Source organism: Lissotriton vulgaris, chromosome 12, assembly GCF_964263255.1.
Source record: "Lissotriton vulgaris chromosome 12, aLisVul1.2, whole genome shotgun sequence".
Lineage (NCBI taxonomy): Eukaryota > Metazoa > Chordata > Amphibia > Caudata > Salamandridae > Lissotriton > Lissotriton vulgaris.
The window spans coordinates 772,761,628-772,775,823 of record NC_141700.1 but is presented as its reverse complement, the minus strand read 5'-3'; the positions used below and the strand labels follow the sequence as shown (position 1 = coordinate 772,775,823).

Here is a 14,196-nt window from a genome sequence, read left to right as displayed (position 1 = left end):
AGGGTCCATTTGGCGGCAATATCCCGTTACAGAAGATCTCCAACTGGCCCTTCTCTTTGGTCTAACAGATTGGGCAAACTGTTTTTAAAGGGACTCTAAAGGACCTTTCCCCCTGTGAGAATTGTGCCACCTACCTGGCACCTGAACACAGACCTTAACCAGCTTATGAAGAATCCCTTTGAGCCGGTACACAGGGCTGACCTGAAATACCTCTTGTAGGAGAGTAGGGTCTGCTATCCTATGGTCACCCCAGATTTTTGCTTCACTGGTTTTCGACTTACTGGGCTCTGGGCCTGCCAATCGGACCCACAGCCTGCTGTTCTTGCTCTAAATTTATGCCAAGGCACTTTGAGTGCTTTACCAATTGGAACATAGATCACCTTGTGAGCCCCTGTACAGTGTACCCCAGGTACCCAGGGCATAGGTGCTTCCAAGGCCTACCAGGGGCTGCAGCACGTATTGTGCCACCCCTGGCCTGGCCTTACTATTTGACACAACTGGCTAATCACTCAGCTGGGGCAAGGTGTTTTGATCACCCTTTGCTTAATGGTATAGTATCTCTATATCTAACACATACAAGGACATACAGTAACCTATAAGTCACTCCTATGGCAGGCCTTATCAATCCTGGAGGCAGAGTGCTTGGTTATGTGTGAGATGGTGCTCTAGTGTGAGATGGTGCTCTAGTATGAGCTGAGCCTGTCTGCAGCTTTCGGAACCATGTCCTTTAGCTGTTTCCTGATAGCGTCATACCATATACTCTTAAGTGCATTATGAACCTCGCGGTTAAATGCTAACTCTGGTTTGACATTATCAAAACATGTCGAGTAAGGTGTCATACGAATTGGAATACTACCCCCTCACCAATTCTGGTGACGCGGGGAGGGGGGGGGGGGGGGGGGTAGCATTTCACCCTTTTAGAGGGACACGACATGTACAGAAACCGAACCCCGGTTAAAGTTAAACAGAGCCTCAGCATCACAAAATGGATGCTGCCACCACAGACAAGTCTGACCTCCTGCTGCTGGGAGTCCTTCCAGCGAGGGAGGCTCGGACAAAGGGTTTCCTGCTTTGGGAGGTGCTAGCACCACCCCAGACAGGATTTTGTGTATCTGGTTAGGTAGGGCTGAATAGAATCAGACATGCCCGGGGCACACAAGGTGTCCCCGTGCATAGGCCAGTTCAAACCGGTGCTGGGTCACTCCAGCCCCAGCTCTGTGGCAAAACTAGACAAAGGAAAGGGGGTGTAACCACCCCATTCCTGGTCACACCCATAGGAGGGACCTAGTAGGTAGTCCAGCCCCTAGAATTTGTTTAAAAGTAGGAGCTGAGTCCATCAGACGGCAGATTACCCTGAAATTAGACTACAAGAAGAAGAAACTCTGGACCTTCGACGTTCTGCTGCTCAGAAGACTGAAGAATCTCCCTTGTGGCCAAGGAGTGGCCACCCTGTGTCATGGAGTCGTAAGACACGCTGACCTACAGCTACTTCTAAATGAGATTATTAAGAAGCTGAAGATCTAAATCCACGTTCTTCTAAAAAAGATAAGAAAACTTGGGAAAGGGGCGTTTTTTTTTTTTTTGGTGTGTGATAATAACCTACAAAAGAAGCTTCTACGAAATTTAGGATTTCGTCCTGTGATGGTACCACTAGTGACCCTTTCCAAATAATGAGATTTTCATATCTATCATGAAAGTGGTTATTAATCGGAAAACAAAAAATCTTTAAAAAAATAAATTTCCCTTTTTGAATTAATATGAAAAAGGATTCTTACAAAAAGAAATAATATGGAAATAATAAATAAAACTTTATATTTTTTTAAAGAAAGCTAATAAGATTGTTGTGTATTTGTCACCCATATTGAATTGACTGCTAAAGCAAAGACTAGAAAAGTATATATCTGTACTAATGCATTGTGGCCATTGAGGGAAAATCTTTTTTCTTATTGTGTCCACCCTGTGAACACAGGCACCAACCATCAAGCGATCAACGACTGCTTTGCCGCCGCCGCCCGAGCCCCGAGCCCAGAGCCTGACAAGAACCAGACTCCCAGACATCTAACAGCCCGATCTACAGTCCCTGCTAAGCTGAGACGAGTGGAGGCGACCTGAGACGTGGGACCGGACCTCTTGAAAAGTCCACGAGAAGCTGACTGCGCAGCCCCTGAGGCACCCTAATCGCTGTGCTTGGGGTCTTGAGAAGCCCCACCACTGAGCTACATTTGCACCAAGGACCAGCCCTCCAACTCTCACGAGATCTGCGTGGGGCACTTCTGCTTTGTTCCACTCGAAGCGCCTATTCGGTTACTAGTCCGTTGGCTAGTGTCCATTTTGGCGACCAAACAACAACTTTCCACTGCTGGTCTAGTTGCTCCAGACTGGCCCTTGCTGCTCCTAAAAGCAGCAACCCCTCTGACCTTGCTGGTTAGAGAGAGAAGCCTTCTCTGTTTCCTGCGTGGCTTGCATTAGCCAAGGCCTGTTTGCTCCAATCAAGAAGCAGACTCCGCCATCAACTAGAGCCTATGTGGGACAACTCGTGAGTGACTCCTGATCGTCGCCTAGTTCACGCTGCTGAAGACCAGCTTCACGACATCACCTGTTGGCACCTGACAACGCCTGGTTCCTTCCTGGTTCCACGCCGGTCACTGGCTAATGACTGTAAACATTATCCCCCTCTGCTTTCAGGTCTTCACCTCTTCAGATCCACCCTTGGATCCACCGGAACTCATCATCAGGTCACCTTCAGCATCAACACTCCCAAGGCTCCATCTGGACTCCTGCAGAATCCCGACACACTTTGGCTCCACTGCACCCGCTTCCTGTGGGTGAGGTAACGCTGGCACTCCGGTGCCCCAGAGTAGTTTAACACTCCTAGTGTCCAGATTCCAAAAGGTTAAGTCCTAGACCGACCGGAAGGCTTCCTACCTTCACCTATAACACTTTTGCGCATCCATTGATTTCAATGTGAACTGCTTCTAACTTTGCGCACTGCAAACCAGATCCCGTGGGCCTCCTAGTTCCTAACTTGAGTTAGTCCAGCATAGCCCCAGCGATTCCCAAGGCCCTAGGCCTTACTTCCTTTCGACTCGTGGTACTTATACCACTTCTTTAGTATATGGTTTTGGGGTCCACCGGGGCCTATCCATATTTGTGCCACTTTTGTATACTTATCAAGTGAATTGTTTTAACGTGTTTGCTCCTGTGCTCATAAAGAGTTCAGGGGACTATTTGTAGTAATAAATACATATATTTTGAATATATTTCCTGTGTGGTGTCCTTTCACTTGGTGTTAAAGGGGGTTACATATGGTAATACAGCTGGCTTCACATGCCAAAAGAGTTTACCCTAAGACTGCTTAGTCCACGCTACCACTATGATAGCTGGTCTATAAGGTTGACTTACAACCAATCACCATAAGGGTTGTTTTGGTCTGATATATGATGTTCACTAGTTATAGTGACCACCTTGTATCAGGCCAACTTCTCACACCTCTCTTGGAAGACAGCCCTCCTACTTGCTCTTACCTCCGCAAGACTGGTGAGTGAGCTTCAAGCTTTATCAATACAGGAGCCTTTCCTGCAATTCAAGCAGGATAGAGAAATCTTACGGACAAATCCAAAGTTTATTCCAAAAGTCCTGTCGGACTCCCATCTCAACGAGCCGTGGTCTTACGCTCTCTTCACGAATCCCACGACGGCAGCGGAAAGGTCGTTGCACCCTCTAGATCTTAAGCGCTGCCTTAAATTCTATATTGAAAAGATAAAAACATTCAGGAAGTCTCATCAGCTATTTGTGGCTTACAGTAGACCCAGAAGATGTCTTCCACTCACCAAGCAATGTATATCCCGCTGGATTTCTGCAGCCATTTCGTTTTGTCATGAACAGCCAGGGCAGCCCTTGCAATCGAAGGTGCGAGCCCGCTCTACCAGGGCAATATCTACATCCATTGCGCTGTTTGCTGGAGTGCCGGTCATAGACATTTGTAGAGCGGCAACTTGGAAGTCGCCACATACCTTCACTAGGCATTACTGCCGGGACACAGAACTCATGAAGGATGCTGCGGTGGGACAAGCAGTACTTCGTCATCTGTTTCAGTATAGGTGAGCCTTCTCTTCATCCCTCCATCCTTCTCATTGTGTGCACATTTCTCTATTGTATAATTTGGTGGTATCTCTTGCATGCAAATGCATGTTTCTATTAGTTGTTTAATATGTTATCTAATGACTTGCATATCCTATACCATCCGAAATGTGCTTTGTTCATTGCTTACTACTCTGATTCAGGCATGTGAATCTATGAAAGACACCCCTAATACTGGATAGGAAATGCGTTACTTACCTGCAGTTATCCAGTATTTGTGTCTTTCATAGATTCACATGCAACCCTCCCGCCTCCCCTGGAAAGGCTCACCTACTATATTGGATACCGCCAACAAATGAAAACATTAAAGAATTGACTAAAATAAGAAGAAAGCCTACTTTTGAATATTTTAAATTTTTCTGATTGGCATAAATTGTTGCTTGAATTATACTTGGACAGTAGACGCTCCTTGGTTAATATTCACTTGTAGCATTGCTTCTACTCCTTAGCATAAAGCACTATTTGTGAGCAAACTGATGAGAAGGAATAGAAAGCTTTGGACTCTGACCTTCTGTTGTCAAAGATCTCATGTGGACAATAACCATACTTAAAGTGGGCTTCCTGCCAGCCTAATGCTTACCAAAGACAACCGATACACAAATGAGAACTTCATCAAGTTCTTCAGCCATTTTTTCACAAGTGGGGTCAACCAGAGATAGATCTGTTTGCTACACACCACAACTCCAAATGCCCAAGTTTTGCCGCCAGATACCCACACCCATTATCCAAAGGCAACGCGGTATGGATGAACTGGTCAAACAAATTTGTGTACACTTTTACACCTCTCCCACTGATTCTATGAGTGCTACGCAAGCTACATCAACATTTTCTCACTTTGATTCTCATAGCGCCAACGTGGGCAAGACAACTGTGGTACACCACGTTACTAGAACTCTCAGTAGTACCACATCACAAACTAATACTCTCCCTACATCTACTGACACAGAACCATGGCGAGAACATGCATCCGGACCCAATGCAGCTCAATCTAGCGATTTGGCTCATGAGGTCTTAGAATTTGGATACCTAAATTTACCGCCTGATTGCAAGAGTGTCATAAAGGAAGCAGGACACCCCACCACAAGAGCATGTTATGCAGCAAAGTGGAAAAGGTTTGTTTGTATTGTACAAATAACATCAACCCCTTAGATGTTTCCATACGAAACATCATATGCTACCTGTTACATCTGCAAAGATCTAATTTAGCATACTCCTCAATCAGGTTACATCTTGCGGCTATAGCAGCATATCTTCTAAACAGACATTTGTCATTGTTTAGAGCACCTGCAATCAAAGTGTTTATGGAAGGACTCAAAAGAATAATTCCTCCAGAATACCACCATCTCCAGTATGGAATTTAAATATTATTCTCACCAGACTTATTTGCACCATTAAAGTGTGGATTACAGTTCCTTACATGGGAAGTTGCTTTTTTAGTAGATGTTACCTCACTTCTTAGAGTGAGCGAGATCCATGGATTAACAATTCAAGAACCCTTCACACAACTTCATCACAAAGTGGTTCTTAAAACAAATCCAAAGTGTTTTCCAAAGGTCATTTCGCCGTTCCACCTCAACCAGTCTATTGAGTTGCCGGTATTTTCCCCCAACCGCAAACAGTTGCGGAAAGAGCTCTACAAACATTAGATGTTAAGAGCTCTTCTCTACTATATTGATAGGACAAAACCATTTCGTAAAACTAAACTGTTTGTGTCCTTTTCTCCTCCACATTAAGGCAATCCTATTTCAAAATCTGGCATTACAAGATGGATTGTAAGTGCATCCAAATTTGTTACCAAAAAGCAAAACTTACTCTATCCCTTCCCTCTAGGGCTCATTCTACCCATAAGTTAGGGGCATCTATGGCATTCCTAGGAAACATACCATTGGGTGACCTCTGTAAAGCAGCTAGATGGTCTACTCCGCACACAATTATAAAACACTACTGTGTAGATGTGCAGGCAAAACAACGAGCAAGTGTGGGCCAGGCTGTACTCGTGCAATATTGTGGTCTGCAGCCCATATGCCTCGAACAGAAAATGCTACTTACCAGTATGAATCTGCTCTTGGCATGTAGGGCTGCAGAACCACACCACCCACCCGCCTCCCCGGCTAACTGTATCTGTTCCAGTTTTATCTTATTTAGATGCACAACACATGGTCATCTTTATCTGTACTCGTACAGCTCCATCATTTGCCCAATGGCGAAAATAATCTGAAGATGGAGTCGATGCTCATGCGCACTGCGATCTAAGGCAGGAGTCATCTAACAGACAAAGACTCTTCCAAGACAACAAGTGTAATCATCCGGGCACACCACCAGATGGTGATCTAATGCAATAGTGTGTGGTTCTGCAGCCCTACATGCCAAGAACAGATGCATACTGGTAAGTAGCATTTTCCCTCTGACTGATACTCCATTACCTCGCAGACTCTCACCGCTCTCCTGCTTTGTGTTTTAAAAAAACGAAATAAATAAATGTAGAAACTTTAGAGCTTTCGGACTGGCAGGAATAGAAATCGGCCACATAACCTAGTGAGAAATGCGATTTCAATACCAATAAACAAAGGTTGCTTTTGAATAGGTGGATAACAAATTTAATTTTCGCTGCATCTTGCCCTATTTTCCACTAGTCAACGTAAGTTTAATTTTACTGTTTTGTTCAGTTTGTATGCAAGGTGAATGTGTCTGCTCTATTGTGCTATCTTATTTAATTTGTTTCATTTAGGTGCCTCTGCCTACTGTCTTGCTGTGATACTCCAAGAGTAACACTGATAGCTGCAATTTGGAATAGTTAGCGAACACTGGGTGAGAAAGAATCCTCAAACCGATGCAGAACGTCTAGGACCAGTTGGTTTATTGAGCTCCACTATTTCAAACCCATCTAACAGAGTGGTTGCTCAAATTACTAGATCTGTTGGAGGTTCAGCTTTATATTTGCTATATATAACAAATGACTGCAAACTATTTTTTATGTAGCTCCATTTAAATAAATTTCATGCATATCTTTAATTTGTCTTTCTCTTAGATTTTCAGTGTTAAACGCGTCCTTTAATACAAATTTGCATTGTGAGTTGCCTTGGAATACGAGACCCAGGTAAGTGCCTCAATCTAGCTTCTGACAATTATTAAAACAATGAGTCTTATAAAATGTTTTTTTTTTTTTTACATATCACAATTTATATTGGGTTGCATTTAGTTTTTTAGAAACGCTACTATCGATCTTAGTGGTATAATAAACAGCCTCTACGTACCCCCTCCCAACTTAGTTTTACTGTACTTTTAGACTCTAAGGTGAAGTGTAAATGGATTTATCGATCTATAAAATCATTCCTTTAAAAAATCTAGTTGTGTGATATTAGGTATCAAATACATGACTGAGTGGGGAGAATGTCTGCACTCCTGTGGCAGCGCCAGTCCTCAATGCTTGAGTATCTCAGGGACTAAGTGGCCATTACCTCTGTTGTGCCTTGAATGAAGCCATCATGAAGCATCATGGTCATCTGCTTACTGGATTGAGGTCAAGCCGCTGCTCCTATTCATCTTGCCTTATTTCCAACATGTGTTTAATGAAGCATTTTCCTACTGAGAGACTTAAATGGTTGTAGATTCGACTTTTGTGTCCGCTAAAAAAGAGCATGTACTTTCATTATGGTCTCTCATCCTTGATTCATAGGCACTGGATAAATCCAACTCTGAATAAGATCTAAGAACTCTTTTCTGATGGCTACTTCTAACTGCTAATCCATCATGGATGCTCTGCAATACCTCCTGTTCCCCAATAGGTGTCACCATTTGCCTCAATCACCACTGTCTTGCCTCCCCTCTGCTCCCTGACATCAGCCCCTCTTTTACTGCACTCTGACACAGATTCAAAGCTACGCTCCCAACTTTTTCAGGGTGTCCAGAATACTTTTGACCATTTACCAGACAGTGTTCAGTGATGTCTTCCCTTAAAACAACCCGGTTTGAACTGTGTTGTACTTAAAGGAAACCAATGTCTTTTGCTGGCCTATGCCATCTGCCTTTGGTTCCTCAGCAAAAAATTACTTGCATCCTGGAACATTGGCTCACTGAAGGTTTCCAAAGTCCATCAGAGCCACTGGGGAGCTGCAAATCCACCTCTACGTGACCAAACACTGAAACAGGAGTCTGCCTCTGATGCCATCTCAGGATAAATCTAAGATGAAGTTTAATGAGAAGTTCAAATTCAAACCTGAGAAACTTGTGACGTTTGTTCCTTTTGCCCCCCTCTATTCTATGTGTCAGTTTCCCATACCATTTGCACCTCTGTAGCAAATGGAGGCCTTCAAGGAGGACCTACTGCAACTCTTTAAAAGTGTTATCAAATCATCTTTTACATCTGTGGTGCCATTAGATAGGTCAGGACTGCCAGTCAGACTTCCCCTGGTGTGACCTTCCGAAAACACCGCTGACTAACCTTTTTTGGCTTTGGTTCAGCCACCTACCAGCACAAAGCTAAACCTAGACATGCTTGCTGTAGTCCTGCTGTTTCCAGGTGTTGTCCTCTTCGGCTCCAGAAGTGCTGTTTCCAGAATCTGGCCTGCTCCTTGAGCAGATTTCAGTGAGAGCTTGCACTATGTTATGGCGTGGAATCCGGAAGGTGAAGCCTTTGCCTCAGTGTAAGAAAGTGGCTCTGTATATACTGCACCAAAGTAAGGTACAGTGTGCACAGAGTCCACAGTCCCCAGAGGTATGGCAGAGGTTAAAGTTTGATATAACTTTACTCTCTAAAGTGGTAGCTTGGTCGAGCAGTAAGGCATTATCAGAGGACAGTGCAAAGCATGTGTTGTACACACTGTCAGCAAATTGTCTTGCACACTCTCAGCAAATTGTCTCACACACTCAAGAACTGAACTCTAGGCCAATTGTTTTATATATAAAAATATATAATTTATTTTAGAACCACAGGGTTGTATAAAAATACTTTCTCAGAATATGTTGCTACAGTTACTTTCACTTAGCAATAGACTTTTAAAAGCAATAGCTACAGTTGTTGCAATATGTAACACAATCTTAACACCATAACATAGTGAAATGAAATAAAATCACTTTTCGAATGTTTTTCTTACTTCGGGCTGCATCTGGGATTCAGATCTGGTGCATTTCCTGTAAACAGTTGAAAGAAATCTGGTTTTGTTACATAGTTGATTTTTAAGGAATATTTGTATTTTTTGAAAATCGACACACAGAAGAAATTTTGGTGAAAACCAAGCAATGTAATCCTATGGAGGAAAATCAGGTTAACGGTCAAACAGTTATAATTACTTTTTAGGGTCGGTGCTGGGCACCAAGATCCACCACTGGGATCTCTCCTGATAACAGGTGAGTAATTTCGTTTTCGTTGATCTGATGATTTTTAGTGAATATTTTAAAGTTTCAAAACTCGACACTTGAAGAATTTCCAAGTGAAAACCAGTCCATGTTACCCTACGGAGAAAATGTAGGTTTTTGGCTTTCAGGTAAGTACTCGACTGGCAGAGTTAAGGTTCTGGTGGTAGATTCAGGGGTCTCCAAGGTTCAGGTAGGTGCAGTTGTCACACCCTCAGCGGCACAGGGTCAGCTGTGTGCAGAGAATAGGCCCGATGTTAGCCTATGGCGGGCAGGGGGCCTTGGGTTGGTGCTGCTAGCAAGCAGGCCATGCGGCTGTGGGAGCTGAGCTCCTATTCACTTGCACAGGGCAAGTGTGGAAGAAAACTAGAACAGTTGCTGCACTTCCAGCGGCACTCTGGTAGCTGGGTGCAGGGTTCTTTTGGGCCGTTGGGCGCCCAATAGTTTTCAATGGGAAAGCTACAAGACGAACAAAAGCTGCAAGCTCTGGGACGGAGATTCTTCAGGTGCAACCACCACTTCTGGAGTTAAGTTGGGAAGCTGTAGGTTGGGTAGACACCCAGGAGTTTGGCACAGGGGGCTGTGGGGCGCCGGGTGCAGGGGTGTTTTGGTGTCGGGAAATCTTACCCTCTGCTGGTTGGAGGGGTCCCTGGTTGTGAGGCTGCAAGTGTTTTCAGGAGCGTTGAGGAGGGTCCTTGGGTGCTGGATTCGGGGTCACAGTCGCCGGGGGGACGTCCTCATGGTCTTTGTTAACTCACACAGGACGGGTTCGGCGGGTGCAGTGTGTGCTGGATTCGCAGTTCCTGGCTGGCACTAGGGGTTGTTGCAGTTTGAGCAGAACCACTGCTCATGGGAGTCCCGGTCTTTGGGTGAGCAAGGCAGTCGGGTCCTCTGGGGTTTTCGAGGTTGCTGACCACTGAAGACGCCGGGGTTTAGCTGGAGCAGGTTCAAGGATCGACAGGCCTGTAGGGCTGGAGCCAAGTCAGTTGGTGTTGTCCTCTAGTTAGCAGCTGCACGGCAGGTCGTCTATCTTCTTGTTTCAAAATCGGGATCTGAGGAAGGAAGGTTTCTGGGTGCCCCAAAATACTAACTTTAAGGGTGTTACAGGTAGGGAAATCTCTGGGACCAATGGGTCCCTTTCCTGGGGTGAGTACACCCCCTATTCTGCCACTCCAGTGGGAGGGGGGCAGGAGCCTAGTCCTGATTGGGTAGGGCTCCCCATCCTCAAGATGGCGGCAGCCCAGAGTTGGGCTTCACTTCGCCTCTCCCACCTGAAGGGTGGGGTTGGCAGATCCTGGCACACCCCCTTCTCTACGTAGGTGTTCCCGCCGTTCTTCCCGCCAGAGTAGGAGCTAGAACCGGTTGGGACCAAGTTGCGGAGTACAGCAAGTGGTCTGGAGAAGTCACAAAGGCGGCAGGCCTTTGAAGCTTCCCCTGCCCACTCTGGGGTAGGAGGCTTAGCACCTCGCCCCAGGATGTGCATTGTTGCAGCCCCACGAGAGCAAATGGCTCTCTACCCAAGGGGTCTAGCAGCATGTCTGCTGGGTGGCAGCCTAGGCAGCCTCAGTCAGGACACAGGTTATTAGTTAGTTTTAGGGTGCAACTCTAAGTTGCCCTCTGTTGTGCATTTTACATTAAATCTCACACTGGTATCAGTGCGGATTTAATGTGCTGAGAAGTTTGATACCAAACCAAACGCCAGGGCCTCCAAGGGAGGCACAGTAAGTGCTGCAGCCCTTAGAGTTCTTCCCTGGTCACAGTGCCCTGGGAACCTGTGGTACCATTTACCAGAGGCTGACCTATGGCCAGAGATGTTAATTTGGTTTTGGTTTTGGTTTAGGGGAAAGAACACAGGCCCTGGAAGTCTGATTGGCAGGGACCCATGTCACATCAAGTCAAAGTGCATCAGAAATCTAGCAAAAAAAGGGGGGTGGGGTACTGCAATAGAAACCCACTTTCTCACACTCAGGATGACCCCTCTCCTGCTTCTTTCTTGACATTAGTACTACAAGAGCATATCCCTGTGGATAATGAGCAGACAGATCACATACTGCCTCTTTATTATATTGATGCTGACTTATATCTAGAATTTCAGAATACCAGCGGCTTCGACACTTCACTTGAGACTAATCTGAATTCACCCATATGAGCCTGTATTTGAAGAAAGTGCCGCCTTAGAGTGTTATGCAGGACAGTGACAGTCTTGGATTTGAAGTTGACCACATTGGAGACTAAGGAAAACTTGTTGACTTAATTCAAAAGACTGGGTCATCCACATCCCCTTTTTTGCCTTTTACCCAAGTCCTCACTTGGCCCTTTATAGCACTATGGTTCAAACAGTGCTCCTCTGCCAGATTGCTCTGTTCCACAGACTGGCTAGAGGGGACCTATCCCACCTCTCACAGCACCTGACTCCTGAGTCTTGTAGTGCAAGTGTGGATGAGCAAAGTGCAACATACTGACTTCCCTACTGATACTCTTGCTAGTGAACCAAAGAAGATTGTTACTTTGAGCAAAGGAGATTTTTCCTATGCCAGTCTTAACTGTTCTGTATTTTTACTCTATCTCCTGGAATGCTACAACACCCCCTGGGACTTGGCGAGCAACATCAAAGCCGATTTTCTTGAGCATTTTCAATAGTCCCTTGCTTAGACTGTACATGAAGGTTTGGGTGCAGCTAAATAACACCCTTTGAGCTGATTTGGATACTACAGTTTGTCGCTCAGCACAAGCACCAAAGCCTATTCATTCAGCCCATATGCAAAAACTAATCGCCCCGAATTTATAATCATTTTATTTTGTTTGCAGGAGTCTCTGGGCGGAACCAGGGGAAAACAGGCACCCTAGTGGAGTAGTATGCACATGACCGTTTAGCTGGCTGTCTCAGGTTAGCCAAACAGTCATGCACTGATGCTCTCTCAAACCCAGCTGCATTGCTGGGTTCGGGACAGCAAAGAACACGCTCGGTGTCTCCCTGAGAGCGTAAATCATCGGCGCTCAAACCAATTCTGAGGCTACTCATGTGAGAGCAGCTTTAGGATTGGCCGGAGGGGGTCTGGGAGTGTGCCTGTAGTGGAGCCACAAGAAGAGCAGAAGACGGTGATGCTGCACGTGCACGTTTTTAAAATAAATCTCATCACCCCGCCCCCTTCCTCTGACACTGGCTGCTACTGCTGAAGACTACAAATTCCGTCAAACTTTACCAGTGTGCAAGGAAATATGCCCCCTCAAGGTGAGAGGGTTCTAAATGTGTTGTCTGTCACAAAGATGTTTTTGACAGTGGGGGTGGCTGTGTGTGTGATGCATCCCTCCAAATCCTACCGCACCTAGTTGAATATAAAGCAAAGATAAAAAGTATGAGGATAAGGAATTTAAAACACTTATACAAACAAATTAGTGTTGTGTTAACGCATAAGTCAATGTCTAAGCATACCTCAAATCACGAAACCCCAAACATCTTCGTTGACAATTTGTATGTATTTTCTTGTTAATAAATCACATGCAAGAATACATACCACATTTTGTATGGCATTCACAAAACAAAGAATGTACTACTTTCACAAGATACAAAAAAAAACCTCAAATCAACACATCAAGATAATTGGACATGAGCAAATGTACATAGTTTATGGTAATTTCTTTCCTATGATGACCCCACTTGTATAAACACCAGGTGGTTGTATATCTATTACGAAACATTCGCCCAACTTGAGGTAGCCAATGAAGGGTTTTCAGATCTAACAAGTGTTCAATCTTTCAAACTATTTCCACTCTAATATTTTTAGACTGAGTCCATCTTTTATTAGCTCCTCTGATGAAAAACAGGTTGATGCGTTTCTGCCTACACACCTTTCCAGGTATCTTCAGGGCCAGTGGAAGACAAGTGACCATATATCTATACCGCCCCTAGGAACATCCAAAGGGTAAACCATAATTCTTGTGGTAAAACACCAAATGAGCCAAAGTTTCACCCTTTGTACAGGAACACAGACCTCCGTTTAAAGCAGTTGCTGTGCTGATTTCTACACATAGGGCAAGAGTATGAGGCAGAGTCAGAGTCCCTTTAATTATACGGAGAGGATGTTTTCAGACGAGAGGTCTGTGTTCCTGTAGAAAAGGTGCTATGATGTGACTAGTAAGCGTGATGCACCATGGTTGAAATATTTCACAAATGTCAAGGGAAATTACTGGTGGCTGTTCCAATGTAATATCTAAATTTTAACTGTCATCACAAAACTTATACCAACAATAGTTGTAGTTGAATTGAGTCAAATGACAGTACTGTTTTTGCTTAACCTGTTCAACAGGTCTTCTCCAAAATAGAAGGCGATTGCTCTAAAAAAAAAAAAAAAAAAAAATCGGCATTCATTCAGTTAATTGCCATTTTCATCCATGTTGGCATTTATGCTAGCTTTATTTCTTCAGTAGGAAATATAGAGTTGCTGCAAGTCTACTTCAAACAGATTTAAAAACCAATAACTGAAGAAGAAAAGGACTAAATCTGAAAATAGTCTTAAAGCCAATCAGTACATCACATCCGATCTTAAACGTGGACTATGACTGTTGTGTGGAGACTTGCAATGTAGTGTGCAGCCAGTCAAAAAAAGGGTCTGAAATATTCTGTTTGAGCTGCTGAATTTCAAATGAATGCCCTATAGAGCCAAGAGGCGGGTGAACACTAGTGGTTTATTGTCCACCTGTATG

The 14,196-nt window shown here is 44.5% G+C and overlaps 1 protein-coding gene across 2 annotated transcripts in view; it reads left to right on the top strand.

Annotated features, from left to right (window-relative positions):
• Positions 1-14,196, top strand: part of GIGYF1 (GRB10 interacting GYF protein 1) — a 1,483,862-nt gene that overhangs the window by 134,773 nt on the left and 1,334,893 nt on the right. For both annotated transcript variants that reach the window (XM_086946110.1, XM_086946109.1), the window contains exon 3: positions 7,169-7,237. The gene's annotated coding sequence lies outside the window, so the exon portion shown is untranslated. The remainder of the gene's footprint in view (positions 1-7,168; positions 7,238-14,196) is intronic.